At 37.0% G+C, this 16,579-nt stretch overlaps 1 long non-coding RNA gene across 1 annotated transcript; it reads left to right on the top strand.

Annotated features, from left to right (window-relative positions):
- Window positions 1-1,500: 1,500 nt before the first annotated feature.
- Window positions 1,501-16,228, top strand: LOC143640491 (uncharacterized). Its single transcript, XR_013154956.1, has 3 exons — window positions 1,501-1,581; window positions 7,365-7,518; window positions 16,148-16,228. It is a non-coding gene; the product is annotated as an uncharacterized LOC143640491 (long non-coding RNA).
- The last annotated feature ends 351 nt before the right edge of the window (window positions 16,229-16,579 follow it).

Below are 16,579 nucleotides of genomic sequence, written 5' to 3'. Positions count from 1 at the left end.
TATTCTTCCTGAATTTTGGCCACTCTCTGAATGGGTTCCTGGCTTTGTGTCCAAGATGCGTACCACCTTTAAGCTCTGTGACATGGCCATGGACTGCATTGTTGAATGGAATGCCAAGCATCTCAGAAAACTCAAAAATTAGCATGACTGGTAAGGATCTCTCTGGATAATCCCTGCTTGGATAGATAGCAACCCAAGTTGCATGATTAGGAGCTGTCAGTGCCACAGTGTTCAATTAAAGAAAAGTTTTTCTCCAGGCTTCTTTCTTACCTATTGTTATGTTCCCCTGAATGTCAGGGAGGTGTTTGCTTTGGCGCACTCCTGTGGGAATCCTCAAGAAAACAGTTTCAAATGGAAATGAAGAGGCCTAATCTGTGCCTTTTTAGGTAAAGTGCTTTGTAAAAGCTGTGTCTGAATCAGACTCTTGGCCCTGGATGTGGCTGTGAATCACATTCTCAGCACCCCAGGAAACTCAAGAAAAATCCCATGTGTCCATCCAAATCTAAAAGTGTGAAAAAGAAGTGTAATATTGGATGAAGTCTCTTGCCTTCCTCTGGTCAGGCTCCTGACCCCTATGAAGTAAGAACAGGGATCCTCTGGGTCAAATGAGTTGTTGCAAGCCCTCCAGTAACTAGCACACAGGTGTTTGGGTTTTTTCATGAGTCCAGTTCACATAAAGAATCTACCCCTGGCAGGCAGGAGGCCTCTAATTGGAGAAACAGAGTAGTATTAACTACAGAACCATTTTAGCTATCCTGTTTCTCAGGAAGGGTGTCCAGGCCACCATGACATTTGGCATATGATGGGCATGAGAGCTTACTTTGCACACCATCTTAGACTTCTCCCACTATGGAAACCCCCAGCCAGAATGTTATGATGAGTGTCTGTATGGAAGAAGATGAGGGCCATGTGAGAGTGTTTTTCTTAGAATAGTGGTCTTTTGTGTGGTGTTTGGAAAAGATGACTGGGTCCAGCTCAGCTTGAACTCTGGTGTGATGCCATTAGAGACTGAGTTCTGGAACTGATCTCAGAGACTATTGCCATGAATTGAGTTGGGATTTTACAAGGTCAGCCATTTGAGGAGCCTTTGGAAACTGAGATCTAGGCCAAGGGTAGCTTTCTCCAGAGCACTGGGAATCTCAGCCAGGAGTTTACATGATTTTACAGTTAAAACCTTTTCAGCTAGAGTTGAGAGCCAAAACTCACATGAACCTCACATTTTAGACCCCAATGGGCCTGGATTCCTTGGACCTTTTGCCACTCCTTGAAAAGCCTTGCCTGCATGGGATCTCCAGAGCTTTTACTGAAAGGAGATTCCTCAACACTTAATGGCTCCTGAATGAATCAAAACCCACAGTGCCAACTTCTTCATTCTTGAAATATGGCTAGGCCAATACCTTGAAGTTTTTGAGAATCCCATGACCAGAATTCCCTGGAGAACCTTTAGATCTTCTGTTGCTCATCATGACTGAATCAGCAAGTGCTGTTTTTGACTGAGTGGAATTCATGACCATGGTGAAGAACAGAGATGCCAGTGAGTAGGATCCAGCAGGGAACTCGGCCTGGAGCAATGGAGTGCAGGTGTGTGATCCAACATCTGTGGTGGGGCCCTGTGGTTCTGTCATTGGCTTCCAAATGACATGTGACTGACAAGGTGCAGCCAGCAGACCCTAAAATGTAAAGGCATGTTGTTGTGGGGAGAGGATTGGGTGCGATGCTCAGTATCAAGTTGCTTGGCTTCAGTGGGAAAGATATATGGGATTGCAGCCCAGTTTGTGTTTTTTCCTTCAGACCCTGACTCACCCCACGTGACAGAGCTCCCTGCAGCACTGTGTCCTGGTTGACCTTTTTGTATTTCAAAAACAAACACCAATTTTCCAGGGAAGCTGCAAGAAATGCCATTAAAACTGGACGGTGAGCCAAAGGCTTCACAATCCACCCAGGGAGACATTCATACCTCAACGGCCACAGTTACCTGCAAAGAGAGGATTCAGCTCTGCTGGCTCCTGTTCCTATTGGAAAATATAAACCCATGTCCTTCTGTTCACATAGAGTCAGACCAAGGTTTCATGGTCTCACTACAACGGAAGCTAAAGCACAAAGCTATATTTCTAGTGCACAAATGTCAGAGGCAGATAGTCAAGAAGTCATTAGGCCAGCAAAGTTCCATGTTTGTGGAAATTTTGCCCTGTCCTCTACTTTTTGGATCTCTTCTGCCACACCCATGTTTGTGAGCTCCTCAGAATTTCCAATTCCAGATATGTATTCATAGACATTTTTTCCTCTTCTTCTCTCATATGTCTTCTTTGGGGTGATAGTAATGTCCAGGCATTGTGGTGGATGACAGTGGAAGATTTTTATGTGCCACATGTTAACATATATATTAGACTCATTTTCCGTTTTGCCATTTGAAATATTGAATCTCTGACTCTAACCTTCTAGGCTTTGACTACGTATGCTAACATCTATAAAAATAATCCTAAAAGAATAGAAGTAGGGGCATTTGATAGGAGGCATGGTGTATACTTGGACTTGCCTTTTGCTTCATCAGAGATACATATTATAAAACCTGTGACATATTTTTCTCATTTTACTTCCCATGAATTTTCAAAATTAACAAATATGTAACTTCCTGACTCTCTGTCTCTGTCACCTGGGTCACAATGTATATTTTTGGATACGTATATATAATCCTACTGCCATCACAGGTATATTCTTGAGAGTTCTCTCACTTTGGAAAATATGAATTTAATGAAGAGACCATTGCCCCCCAATACACTGAGGTAACTGAAAATTCAATCTGTGGTGAGCTGTATACTTCAACAAGTTTAGACATGAAACAATGTAGAGGAAAATGAATATTTTGGGTACATATGTGTTTTGCAAACATGAAATATATGTGTCATATACTTATACTACCTTGATTCTTTCATGTCCATCTGCGTGGATTTATAATCAACTTTTCACGAGATATTTTTCAGAAATATTCATTTTCTTGACATACATATGTATTTCGGAATACTCAAAATGAACTTCAGTGAATATTGAGTACCAACCCTCATATTTCTACTGTCAGTGACCCAGTTTAACATCAATGAAAGTATATTCATATGGGACATGATGTGTATTTTGATTTAAATTTTTATTCAAAATTGTTATATTCCTATTTTTTCAGTATATATACATCATATGATATATCATTTCATCCACAATTTAGAATTTGATATGCATATGATTCACTTTCATAAAGAATGAGATGTGAAGATATGGCAAGAGTATGAAGCCTGGGAACTTCTTGATGGACTTGGAATGAATGGAGGAGGGCCTGGTGTGTAAAGAAGTACTGGAGCTGGTGACCAGCTTTTATTGACATAGGGTAGGTTCTTAGAGAAAAATTTTACTGTAGTGGAGGACAACGGAGATCATGGAAGCATTCATAGCTGGCGGTTTACTAGGCAAGAGGCAGAACACTGAAAGTGGTGAAGCCTGACAAATTGGCTGAGTCAGATAATAATCAAGAGCTTTGCCTTTTGCCTTTCTCATTAAATAGTTTGAATTTTCCTCTGCAGTCTGTCAGGAATTATGGCAAGTATAACCAAGGGGGTCCCATTATTTTTTTTTATTTTTATTGATTTTTGTTTGTTTGTTTGTTTGCATGTAAGACATTACCCTATGGCAGTCTGGATACCGTATTGGAAAGTATTATTCCCTAAAGATAGGGAAACACAAACACACACATAAAATATTTCACACATATGCAACAGGGGAAATAAATAGGAACCTTTGCTTCTGACCATTTTTTTGGCATTCATTTTTGCACCCCCCAAAAGTAGCTTCAAATTTTATAGTTACATATTCTGAGCTGTTAACTCAAGTATTTTTCTTCCACTGTCTTGTACTGTTTTTTTTTTTTTTTCTTTTCTTTGGTGGTGGTGGGTGGGTATCGGGGATTGAACTCAGGCCAGGGATTGAACTCAGGGGCACTTGACCACTGACCCACATCCCCAGCCCTATTTTGTATTTTATTTAGAGACAGGGTGAGCACCCAAGTCCAATATCTTCACCGGATTCCTCCGGTGGGAAGAAGTCTCCTGGCCACTCCAAACAGTACATGCAATCACAGAGAGTCACAGGCTGCCAACTTGCCTACCTGCTCGTCTGTTTGGGGGACAGTGGTTGCAGGGGACCTCTCAGGGGTACACATTTGGAAGGAATATCCAGGAGCAGAGACCCTCCCATGAAGAGCTACTGCAAGAGGAGCTTCTCTGTCTGTGTCCTGGGAAGATTGACGTCTTCCAATCTTTGAAGCCTCCTTGCTAAGCAACCTGCAGGCTGAACCAATGGAGGGGGAAGGACACTAACCTTTTTAGCCAGCGTGGGGGCTAGGGGAAAAACACACATGGCCTGTCTGTCTCCCTCTCAGGAACGGAAATGATTTAAAATATGCCTGTGGTCGAATCCTGGTCCCCAGTTCCATTGGCACCAGGCGATATGGCATGGATCAAGGGGTCCCTCATATCTGAAGAACAAAGGTTCAGGTCACCCAAGAGATTAGATATTGCATTTGATGTTTTTGGCACTGGGGAGTTAATCCAGGGGTGCTTAACCACCTAGACATACCCTAGGCCCTTTTCTGTATTTATTGCATTTGGAGATAAGCTCTCATTGAGTTGCTTAGCACCTCACCAAGATGTTGGGGCTGGCTTTGAGTTCCCGATCCTCCTGCCTCAGGCTCCCAAGATGCTGGGATTACAGGCGTGCTCCAACGCATCTGGCTATATATATTATCTTAATGGTGTAATTGTATATGTAAAGAATAAATTGATATATTAATGCAATTTCATACATTAATAATGTAATTAGGTGTTATCTTAATAGACTTTTACATAAATAATAAAGTGTAATATTAGTACCATCACATACATTAAAAATATCATAGATCATCTTAACAATGCAATTATATATTGTATTAATATGATTAAATACAATATTAATAATACAATTACATAATATTAAAACACAATTATCTGCCATAAAACAATAAAATATTCAGTATTAAGATATAGAGTCATATATAATTGCATATGAGGTTATCATATTAATCATATGTGATAATCATGCAAAAATTCTTTATAATATTAACAACTTAATCAAGGAAGATATTTTCTTTGTGGTATTTATTTTTATGCACTTTCTTTCTGAGGTAGAAACCGAAGCACTTCATGGAAGCAAGCTCACTCCACCCAGAACCCACATCCCTGAACCATTTCCAAGGCACCGTCAAGGTCACACTGGGGCAGACATGGATTCTCCTGAGAATCATGCAGTTACTCACTTGGGGTGTTCAGATGGAAGAATCAGATTCCTTCTTCCTTTTTTCTCCTTTCTATACTTCCCTCACCCCAATTTCCTCGTCTCCCCGCTAAATATCCTCTGAAGGTATCCCTGAGAGATGAAGGAAAGGAGGACATAGATACATATTAGGGCATTTTTGTAAGATTTTTTTTTGCAGGAGGGTACCAGGGATGGAGCTCAGGGGCACTTGACCACTGAGCCCCATCCCCAGCCCTATTTTGCATTTTATTTAGAGACAGGGTCTCCCTGAGTTGCTTTTGGCCTCGCTTTGGCTGAGGCTGGCTTTGAACTCACCATCCTCCTGCCTCAGCCTCCTGAGCCACTAGGATTATAGGACTGCACCACCACGCCTGGCCAGAATGTCTTTTTAAATGCTGAATAGAATTCCATTCTGTAGCTATAGTACATTTTCCTTATTGGGTTATTTGTTGTTATTCTTGATATCAACATTATTCAAAGCTATACTGTCACAGAAAACAAAGTCACATAGAACATGTGCTGAGTCTCTCTGCATTAGCATCTTTGGGATCCATCTAGTGACATGGACACGGTATCATTCAACCCACAAAGAGATCAGTTGACACACGTGTAGCAAATTCCTCATGTTCTCATTATTGCCCCAGTCACATAAATCCCATTTTTTTGCTAATATAAGAAGACCATAGTATAAAGGACCACTTGCATGTTCCAGCTCAACTGACATGTATGTCACCTCCTACAAGAAAACCAAAGGTGGTCTTCTCCTTCCTCTGGCAGAGGTGACTTTTAATGGCTCAGGGTGCCCATAAGCCATATCTACAGCTGACCACATGCATGTGTGCAAACGATCTAGTACAAGAAAACAGCATGTATGCCTCACGAGGATAAATTGCATGGATTTACAATCATGCATGATTATATCTATAATTACATATGTGCACATATAATCATTGATAACCCCATTTGTTTCAATGATTCAAAACGGAAGGTCAGTCTAAGACTAAGTATAACAAAAAAGGATTTCCTGGTAAAAACATGTTCTTTCTGCCTTCCATAAGCCAAAGCCAATGTATAAAGCAGAAGCCATTGGTGTATACATCAGGGAACAGAGTCTCACCTCTTGTGGGTCTGGAGGGTATTTTCGAAAGCCATTAAAGATACTTTGTATCACTTTATGCAGGTCCTTTAAATAGCTGTCCCAATAAGAACATGGGACAATGATTTGCTCATTCATTCTCATCTCCCCACATCTGGAGGCAATATTTTGGGAGAGCGCGTGGTCTAGATCCTGCCTGAATTCCATGTTCTCAGCTGCTTAACTTTGGATAATTGACTGACCTTCTTCATTGATTCCTCATAAGATTTTAGGATAGGAATATCAATAAGATCCATAAGTGATATCAACATCCTATGCATATTTATCTGTTTCTATTTTTTTTCACGCCTATACATCCATATTTCAATGAGAAACATCTTTTAGCAAAGAAATAAAACAGAACAAAACAAAACCCATCAATCAAACACCAATTCCATGCCACGGGTTCCATGAAGCAACCAGAGCTGACCAGTAGGTGGCGCCCTCTGCTCTGTGTCCAGAGAGCAACCTTCTGAGGCAGGAAAGGAGGAATTGCAGAATAGCAAGATGGTGTGCCTGGGAAGAGTGTCACCAAGGGCCACCCGAGCGGCCAGATGTCCGGTGTCCATCTTCCTGCACACTCACCCCTGGCCCTCGCAGCGCAGGAGAGTGCACTGTGGAGTTGCATGGCCCAGGAGCACCCTGTGCTTCTGAAGAATCCCTCCCAGTTCCCTAGGCATCGCCTCCATCCCATCTGGGATCTTTTCCTCCATCAGTGAAGAAGTGGAGCTTTGGAGAAAGACGCGCCTGGGTCCACCCCCTTTAATTCACTGCACATCGTCCCGAGTATCATACTGGGAGCTGGCAACGAGTCAGCCTGGGGTAATGGCCACTCTGCAGAACCCAAGGTGGAGATTTTGTTTTTCTTTTTTTCTTTTTTGTTTTGTATTTGCAGGACTGGGATTTGAACCGTGGACCTTGGGCCTGCAAGAAGGGGCTTTATCAGGAGCTAACCCCAACTGCCCTATTGAATTAGTCATCCTTACTGAACCCACTTGTAGAAAAAGATGATGATGACTTTGAAATGATGGGACGTGGTGTATACAAAGGTATCTATACATATAGTTTTTATACATATAGTTTATAATATGTAAATATATAAATAGATAAATTGACAAATACATAAATAAATATATAAACAGTATTTTATACATATAGTTTTTATACGTATAGTTTATAATATATAAATAGATAATACATAAAATAAATTCTATATTAAATATATGAGTATATATGATTTATAGATATGTTTACATATTACATATCTATATATTTAATATAGAATGTATTACATATTACATATCTATATATTTGATATATAATATTTTATATATTCTGTATCTCTATATAAATGTATTTCTATATTTTATGAATTTATATGATATATAAAAAATACAATATATGATAATTATATAATATATAAAATCCATCAATGATAAATTTATCTAATATTTAAAATATATTATATATTTAAATATATAAATATATTTGTATATTTATATTTTTATATAAATATATTACATATATAATATATTTAATATACTAAATATATTTAAATATATACTTTTATTTATATATATATATATATATTTAATATATTGTGTATCTACACATAAAATATGGGAACATTTATATTTTGATATATACACATTACATATGATTATATATGATGTATAAATGTATTATGATTATAATTTATACATGTAATATATAAATATGTATTACATATAATATGATAATATGATACATTATATAAATATATATACAAAATTTAATGATATATTTTAATATATTATATAATAAGTGCTATTATATATGAATACATGTTCATATATAAATATTACATATTGCTCAACTATAGCAATATAATATATAATATTGTACATTACATATAATATATATTATACTGCTGTAGTTGAGAAGTACATATAATGCATATTATTATGTCATATGCATTCTATAAATACACATAAATATCATATATATATGATATATATATTTTTTTTCAACTACAACAGTTACAAGCAATTGAGAACCAAAATAGGGATTTAGTTGTTTTGCATCACAGTGAAAACTCTGATGTCAAAGTAATTTCTTTTCTCCTTTTATTAAAGATTCCACATGAAAATTTATTATGTCTTATAATATATTGTTTTCCACTGAAAGAAAAAAAATTCGCCTTGCATTAGAATGTACTATAATCCTTTTTGATTCATTCTTTTAAAGCTAAGAGAGCAAATTCCACTACCAAATGATTTCTTAGAATTCTTTTAACTTCAGTGAAATTGAGGGACATGGGTTCAAGTGTTTTTTTTGTTGTTGTTGTTGTTTTGTTTTTTTTGGGGGGGGAGGTTTAGGTACCAGGGATTGAACTCAGGGACCCTTGACGACTGAGTCCCATCCCCAGCCCTGTTTTGTATTTTATTTAGAGACAGGGTCTCCCTGAGTTGCTTAGGGCCTCACTTTGGTTGAAGCTGGCTTTGAACTTGTGCTCCTCCTGCGTCAGCCTCCTGAGCCACTGGTATTGTCGGCATGTACCATTATTTCTGGCTCTTTTTCTTTCTTTCCTTCTTTTTTTCATTCATATGAGTGCAGAAATGAAAGGGTGATTATTTCTGCCATATTCAGATTCTCAGAATGTGACCACCCTCGCCCCAATCAAGTTTTTAAAAGAATCAAGCTTTTAACTCATTTTTGCTTAAACGTGAGCCTGAGTTTTCTCAATTCACCTTTTGCAATAAGGGAAAAAGTCTGGCCTCTCCCGCCTTCTGAATACCTCCTCATGTAGCTAAATGCTTGTGATGACACTTGTGGTCACTACAGATGGAGCCCCCTGAAGTATAAACGAGAATACCCTCCTTTGCTCTTTAACAGGCGGAACTGAGAGAAGCCACTCGCTGCCATTCAGTTCCTTATTGTGCCCAAGGTGTTACAAGCTTGGAGCTTGTTATTGCAGAAACCAAGGAGGAAGGGAAGTCTGGTGATTGTTGTTTTATTGAGCACTACACCAATCGAGTCAGCTTTGATTAAAAGTGTGAAATGCAGAGTAATACTCCATTGTGTATAAATGCCACATTTTTTTTACCCATTCATCTATTGAAGGGCATCTATGTAGGTTCCACAGTCTAGCTATTGTGAATTGTGCTGCTATGAACATCGATGTAGCAGTATCCCTGTAGTATGCTCTTTTTAGGTCTTTAGGGAAATTAGGAACAATGTAAAGGGCAATATTTTGGTTTTGTGGGTCACTAATTCAAATATTTACACATATTCCATTTTTCTGCACTAAAACATTTTTAAAAAATTTAAAATGTTGAATCTGTTCAGTAGGCCTTTACAATCTAAAAAGGGAGGTAAGACACAACCATACAGATGTTAAGTCATGTTACTTAGAGTAAATGATTAAATGGTAAGTAATGAGAAATCAGAGGGGGTACTAGGAGTATGGGGGCAGAGAGGGGGAGGTAAGGCAGACCTTTAGACCAGGTTACAAAAAAGCTGGAGGAGTCATTTTGTATTTGAGTGATTATACTTTTGGACTGCCACTGATTAGTATAAAGGGGACAAAGTTCTATCTCTAGTTTTAGATTTGAAACTGTACAACTTTTTAAATTCAAAAATTTAAAGAAAGCTCATCTGTTCTCAGTATTTATCAGAAAATTACCACTTCTAGGGAGGAAAAAAAAACAAATCTATTGTAGAGTTAAAATATAGTTACAGTAAATTTAAGTAAAAACTTAATTATTAAGATTTATACTGAATAAAATTGCAGGAATTGTAGGGAAACAGTTATTCCCATTCCCATTATGTAGGTGTGTTGGTCAGCTTTTCATCCCCGAGATCAAAATACCTGGAAAGAACAACTTGGAGGAGGAAAGATTGATTTTGGCTCAAGGTTTCTGAGGTTCAGTCCATGGTCCACAGCTCCAAGGCAGAAACATCAGGTGAAAGAGTATATTGGAGAAAAACTGCTCAGCTCAAGAAGGTGGCAGAAGTGGAGGAGTGGGGAAGGAGGAAGGGGCCAGGGCCAGATACAGTTTTTTAATCTTTTTTAGTTTTTGCTTTTAAAACCCTTCCCTAAACCTTGCTGCATGGGGGGATCATGATTTTATCACAAAAGCTTTTGGGGTACATTCCACATCCAAACCATAATGGCATACCAGATAATGTAAATGCATAAGCTTAGAGGGGCAGGATGATAAAGTAATTATCACTGCCTGGATGGAAGGCAATAGGCAGTGTTAAGAACTGTGTGTCTGTGTTTGTGTAGGGGGCTGGGGATGGAACCTCTGGCACTGTGCACATTAGGCCAGCACTCTACCAGTGAACTATATCACCAGCCCTGTGTTTTTAAAATAGAAGATACAATGACATAAAAAATAGGCTGTTTTCCCCCACTGACACCATAAAATTACAGTTTCTTTTCATGCATTTAGTGTGAAATCATGCATTGTTCTCTGTGAATAATATTCTATTGGAAATATTTCAAACACTTGTTCTGTTTGGCAAAAGCATTATGCTGGATGAAACACAGTCACACATGCACATTCATAACCTGTTTTAGTCTTGATAAATTATTCAGTTTGGTTTTAGTTTCTATTTAAGACCTAAAAATAAAGTTATTTCTTTAATTAAATTCCATTTATATCTGTTTAAATGGTCTTCTACCAAATGACAACCTATCATATTAAAGTAGAAGAATACCAAAATATCCAGTATTTACTAGAATCAACAAAGCCTAACTTTTAAATTTATGGATTTTGAGGCAGCACTTTTAAACTTTTTATATGAAAATAAATTTGGTCTTACAACAGGTGAGCACATACTATTATTGAGAGTTTCCCTGTACCTTTCACCCATATTCCTCTTAGTTATAACCATGGTGCATTAACACATAACCATGTATAAACATTTATATAACCAAGGCACATTTATCAAAACTAAGAAACTAACATGGCACAACACTGTTAACTTAACTGCAGACTTCATCTGAATTTCTGCAGTCTTTCCATCGATAGCCTATACTATCCTGTGCTACTATACTGCTTTTATCTTCCTCCTAAGACTCCTTTGATCTGCAATGGTTTCTTAGTCTTTACTTCTGGATCCTTTGTACTATCTAGATGAAACATTGTTTCCCAAAGTTATTTAGGTTAAGTCCTTTCTTCCATGTCCCTTCCAGAGAGGTTATTTTTGTAACATATTTCGATCCATTTGTTAGTCTGCTTTCCATACTGGTTAATTTTTAAAATTTGCATCCAAGAAAAATTACTTTATGGGTATACAGTTCTATGTGTTTTGAAAAATGCAGAGTCATGTAATTCAACAGCATGGCACCAGACTAGCCCATCACCCCCAAGACTTCTTATAAAATGGGGCAGCATTTTTATGCAAACACTTTACTCTTTAAAAATCAAATATAATATTGACTATAATAATTATTTCTAGACTAATATTCTTTCACATTCACTACATTTAGTTTTTTTTTCCACAAAATATCATATTCTACTTAAAGGAATCTCCATTTATCAAATTCTAAAATTCTCTCCTGAAGAGATATCAAGACTTAATCACTAAGGACACATATAGATCAAATAAATACACATAGAATCCCAAAACAATTTCCCAACACATCTGATTTCTCTCTTGAAACAGTTATTGCAAAAATATTTTTATGCTAATTCAGAAAAAATAAAATCATAAAATACATACAAAGCAACTTCATAATATAAATCACAGTCAAAGATAATATTTTTTATTGTCCAGTTCTCTGAATCTCTCACATCACTGCTCTTTCCTTGAGCTAATATTGACAAAAGTTGATTATCACTCTGTTCACCTTTCCTTTTAAAATTTAAACAACTCTTTCTCGAAGCCAGAATGTTTTCATTGCTTTCCTAAATTCTTATATTCAAAAAGTTAATAAATGAAGGTGAGTCCTTTAAAAGAAGGGGTGCCAAAAGCCAGACATGGATGAAATAAATTATTTTCTGGTTAAAAATCTAAAGGAGATCTCTTAGGAAGCCAAGGCTTGTAGAACCACAGTAGCTAGAAGCCTAAGTTAGTGACTTGGTTAGTCAATAGGTAGAAATCCAGAAAATGTTCAATTGGCAGGCTGGAAAGACTAGCAGGCACCAAGGGATACTTCTTCTGAGTCCATTGCTCCTTAGAATGGTAAGGAAAAAAAGGATTTCTCCTAAGGCCTCCATGAGTTTAAACCTACTAAGAGTTGAAGAGAGATAATAATTCTTAATCCTCAAGCATATCACCTGTCCTCAGAGACCAAGCATTGTTTGTGATCTGATGGTGGAACCATACTTGTAATGTGGAAGTCCATTTAAAAGCTTGAGTGGGGATGGTTTAGGGGTAGTGGTAGAGAGAACCATGAGAAATTATAAGTAAAATTGCACATGTATGTGTACCCAGGTGCATTTTCCTAAGGATAGATAGTCATTAGATTTTATGAGATTTTTCAAAAAGTTATGTGTCTCAAAAAGGCCAAGAACTACTTGGGTTTAGATTATTGCTAAAGGGATTGGAGCCTCCATTAATTTATCCAGGTTGATTCCTGGAGATGTTGGTTCCTTTTTTGTGGATGCTGCTTCCCAGAGTAGGTGTCACCAGAGAGAAACTTCACAAGACCCCTTGCCACCTGGAATACTAGTTCCATCGCATCTCTGCTTTCAAAACACTCCTTTTTCTGGTTTTTATACATTATGCTGGCTCTCCTTCTACAAATCTTTTGTCTACTTAACTCCTGAATGTCTGCTTTTTGAAGGCAGATGTTGCCCTAATGATTGGTCTTCAGTCCTTTGTTCTTCCTATATATACTTTATTTTTGGAATTTCACCTACCTTTTTTTAATTAAGTTTTCCAGCATGTAGTGTAATTTCATATTTTTAAAACATGTTGCAATGTTTCCATTTGGAAAGATGGCACCCTCCCCAAATTCAGCAAGTATAAAACACACTTTTGTGATTAAACAAAATAAATTACTTTTGTTTTAGGTCTGTCTAACCTAAAACAGCTAATCTCATAGAAATTCATAGTAGGTTTGAGGTTACCAGAGGCCAGGGAGAGTAGGGGAGAAGAAAGGATGGGGATATTAAGTGCCATTTGATAAGAGAAAGATATTCTCATGAGCTACTGTATAGTAGTGTGACTATACAATAATGTACTATACATTTTAAAAAGCTAGAAGATTTAAATGTTTTCACCATAAAGGAATAGTAAATATTTGAAGAAATAGATATGTTTACCTCCATTTGAACATGACACAAAGAGTGTATGTGTGTGTGTGTGTGTGTGTGTGTACAAAAACATCACATGGTACCCCATAAATATATATGGTTTTATGTAGCAGTTAAAGTTTCTTTAAAAATATATATATTTTTTTCAATATTGACGTATTTTGATGTTAGCTTCTGTTAAGAATAATTCTCTGAATTTCTTGAAGTCAAAAAACTAAATTAAATCAAAGTATTATAAAATTTTAAAATCTAGAGGACATAGGTAACAATTATAGACCTATTAAAACAATTAATTATAGTATAACACAGCAAGCTTAGTAAGAAAAATACATAGCAACCTTGATAATAAAAAAAGAGTCCAAACCCAGCAGAGTAAGGAGTCAGAGTAATCTCCAAAGAGATAATCCCCACATTGAGAGATTTGCTGATTGCTTTCAAAACTTCAAGTTTTTTTTTTTAAGAGAGAGCACTAGAGTGGGCTGGGTTGTGGCTCAGTGGTAGAGCACTGGCCTAGCATGTGTGAGACCTTCGGTTCAATTCTCAGCACCACATATAAATTAAATAAAAGGTCCATTTACAACACAGAGAGAGAGAGAGAGAGAGAGAGAGAGAGAGAGAGAGAGAGCACACTGGAGAAGGTAAAATGGCGAGGCATTCTAAAAAGACAGGAGAAAACTAAGCATAGGCACACAATTTAGGAATAATTGGTCTCTTCTGGAAATTTTCAGAAGTTTGGAGTATAAGAAGTTAAAGTAACAAAATAGAGCTTGGTGAAAGATGAGATTAGAGAAACAGGGATACTTCATAAAGTGGCTTTGTATACCATATTAAGGGTCAAGCCCTTTGGTAGAAGAATATGTCTCAGAATGGAGAAAAGGGGTCAGGGAAAAAAGAAATGGTGGAGAGAACAAAGAGTTTCTTTCCCAAGATTCTAAACACTGTTCCAAGGGGAATATATAGGCTGAAAATCACCATGTAGAATACTCATCGAAGGACCTGCCTGTGTTATAGTGGTAAAAGTTGTGGAGCAAGGAGGTAAAAAAGGATTGAAGATGTTGGAAAAGATAAAGGCAGAAGCATTTGACATGGTCATATTTGTATTGCTGGAAGATCACCAGGTTTCCCTTGGGGAGGATAACTGAAAAGGAAGTAATTCAAGTGACCTGTGACTAGTGTCATAGTAGTGGGTATGGAGAGAAAAGTCATATTTGAAAAAAATTAAGACAGTGGTTTCTAAACTTGTCTGCACATACTACTCAAACTGGCATTCAAACATCTTAACATTCTGATTCTAACTTACTTTTGTAGTCCTACTTTCTATTCATACCCAGTATGACACCAATTTTTTTGATGATTTCCCAAATATATTTTATACTTCCTTATCCTCTGAGCCCTGAATACTCTACCTATACCCTACAAGCCTACAATGTGCCTTTTTCTGCCAAGCCAAAATCTACCATCTTTCAAAATCTAGGCCTGACACCTGAGGGCTTCCTTGGCCACTCTTTAAGAAACTTTTGGAGTTGGGGTTGTGGCTCAGCAATGAAAGCCCTCATCTAGCTGGGTTTGATTCTCAGCACCACATAAAAATAAATAAATAAATAAATAAATAAATAAATAAAGGTATTGTGTCTAACTACAACTATAAATAGATAAATAAATAAAATAAAGTAATGTCTTCACTTTTTGAAACCATATAGTACTGCAACATTAAAGCCATTCAGTATCTAGCATTCCCAAAGATGCTCTTAAGTACATTCCTATCAGGAATCTGGAGAGAAAAACTGTACAACTTTTTTTGGCACACTTTCATGGCTGGAATTAAAAAGAAGAGAAAAAGAAAGCCTGGCAGTGACATTAAAGTTTGGGGGTGTGATGGATGGAGTCGTCTGTCCTGATGGGTTGAAGTATTTATCAGTGACATCACTTAGAATTGCCAGCACATGGTGATAAAAAAAGACCAGAATATTTTAGTCAGCTTTATTATTTTCAAATTCTTTACACAGAAATTGTCTCTTTATTTCCTGATCCCAGAGTGGACCCAGCTTCAGTTTGCAATCACAAGTGCTTTTGAAATACTGTCAAGTATCTCAATAATTTTGTGAACCAATAGCTGAGAATATATTAATTACAAAGAACATAAGACTGTAACATAGGCTATGGCAATCAATAAAAGTGTAGTGGCCATGGAAATGGGAGTCTCATATCTACTGCAGAAGCAGGATTTTATCTGAGGCCACCCTGCCAGTGGCCTACTTCTTGCTTGTGGTTCAGCACAGAAGGGATTCTAAAGCAGGCCCATAACTGCAAGTGGACACCTCTGCAATTTTGGTTGGAAACTCATCAGACTGGTGGAACTTTTCTTTGAACTGCATTGTAATAAGACTCTTACTACCAAACTGTAATCCTTCTCTTCTCTCCTCCACAGGGACCAGACTTGCATCATGATCTCTTGGGATTCATTGGCTTCATTCCCATTTACCCCCAGGCGATGACCCAAATAACCTCTTGAATGATTAATATTATTTTAGTGTCTGTTTCTTAGAGTATCGAATCAGACATAATAAAGTGATAACTTTTGAGAATTTTTTGTAATTCATTCTTATGAAATGTGAGGAATAATTTCCCATCATTTCCACCAAAGACAACTTACATAAGTTTCCAAGAGACATATTAACCAAGCATCAAATTTAATGAGGTAAAACAGCCAGAGAAAACCAAAATGTTCCTGAATTAATTTATGAAATTCAAATGGAAGAGTTCTGCAAAATAAAAACAAAAAAACTGGTTATACTAAATGTTCTATCTACATCATTAAAAGATAGTCAATCCTTAAAGCATCACCTATTTTCAGATAGAT

This window comes from Callospermophilus lateralis, unplaced genomic scaffold (genome assembly GCF_048772815.1).
Source record: "Callospermophilus lateralis isolate mCalLat2 unplaced genomic scaffold, mCalLat2.hap1 Scaffold_312, whole genome shotgun sequence".
NCBI lineage: Eukaryota > Metazoa > Chordata > Mammalia > Rodentia > Sciuridae > Callospermophilus > Callospermophilus lateralis.
Note: the sequence above shows the minus strand (reverse complement) of the source record. Positions and strands in the feature narration are given on the sequence as shown.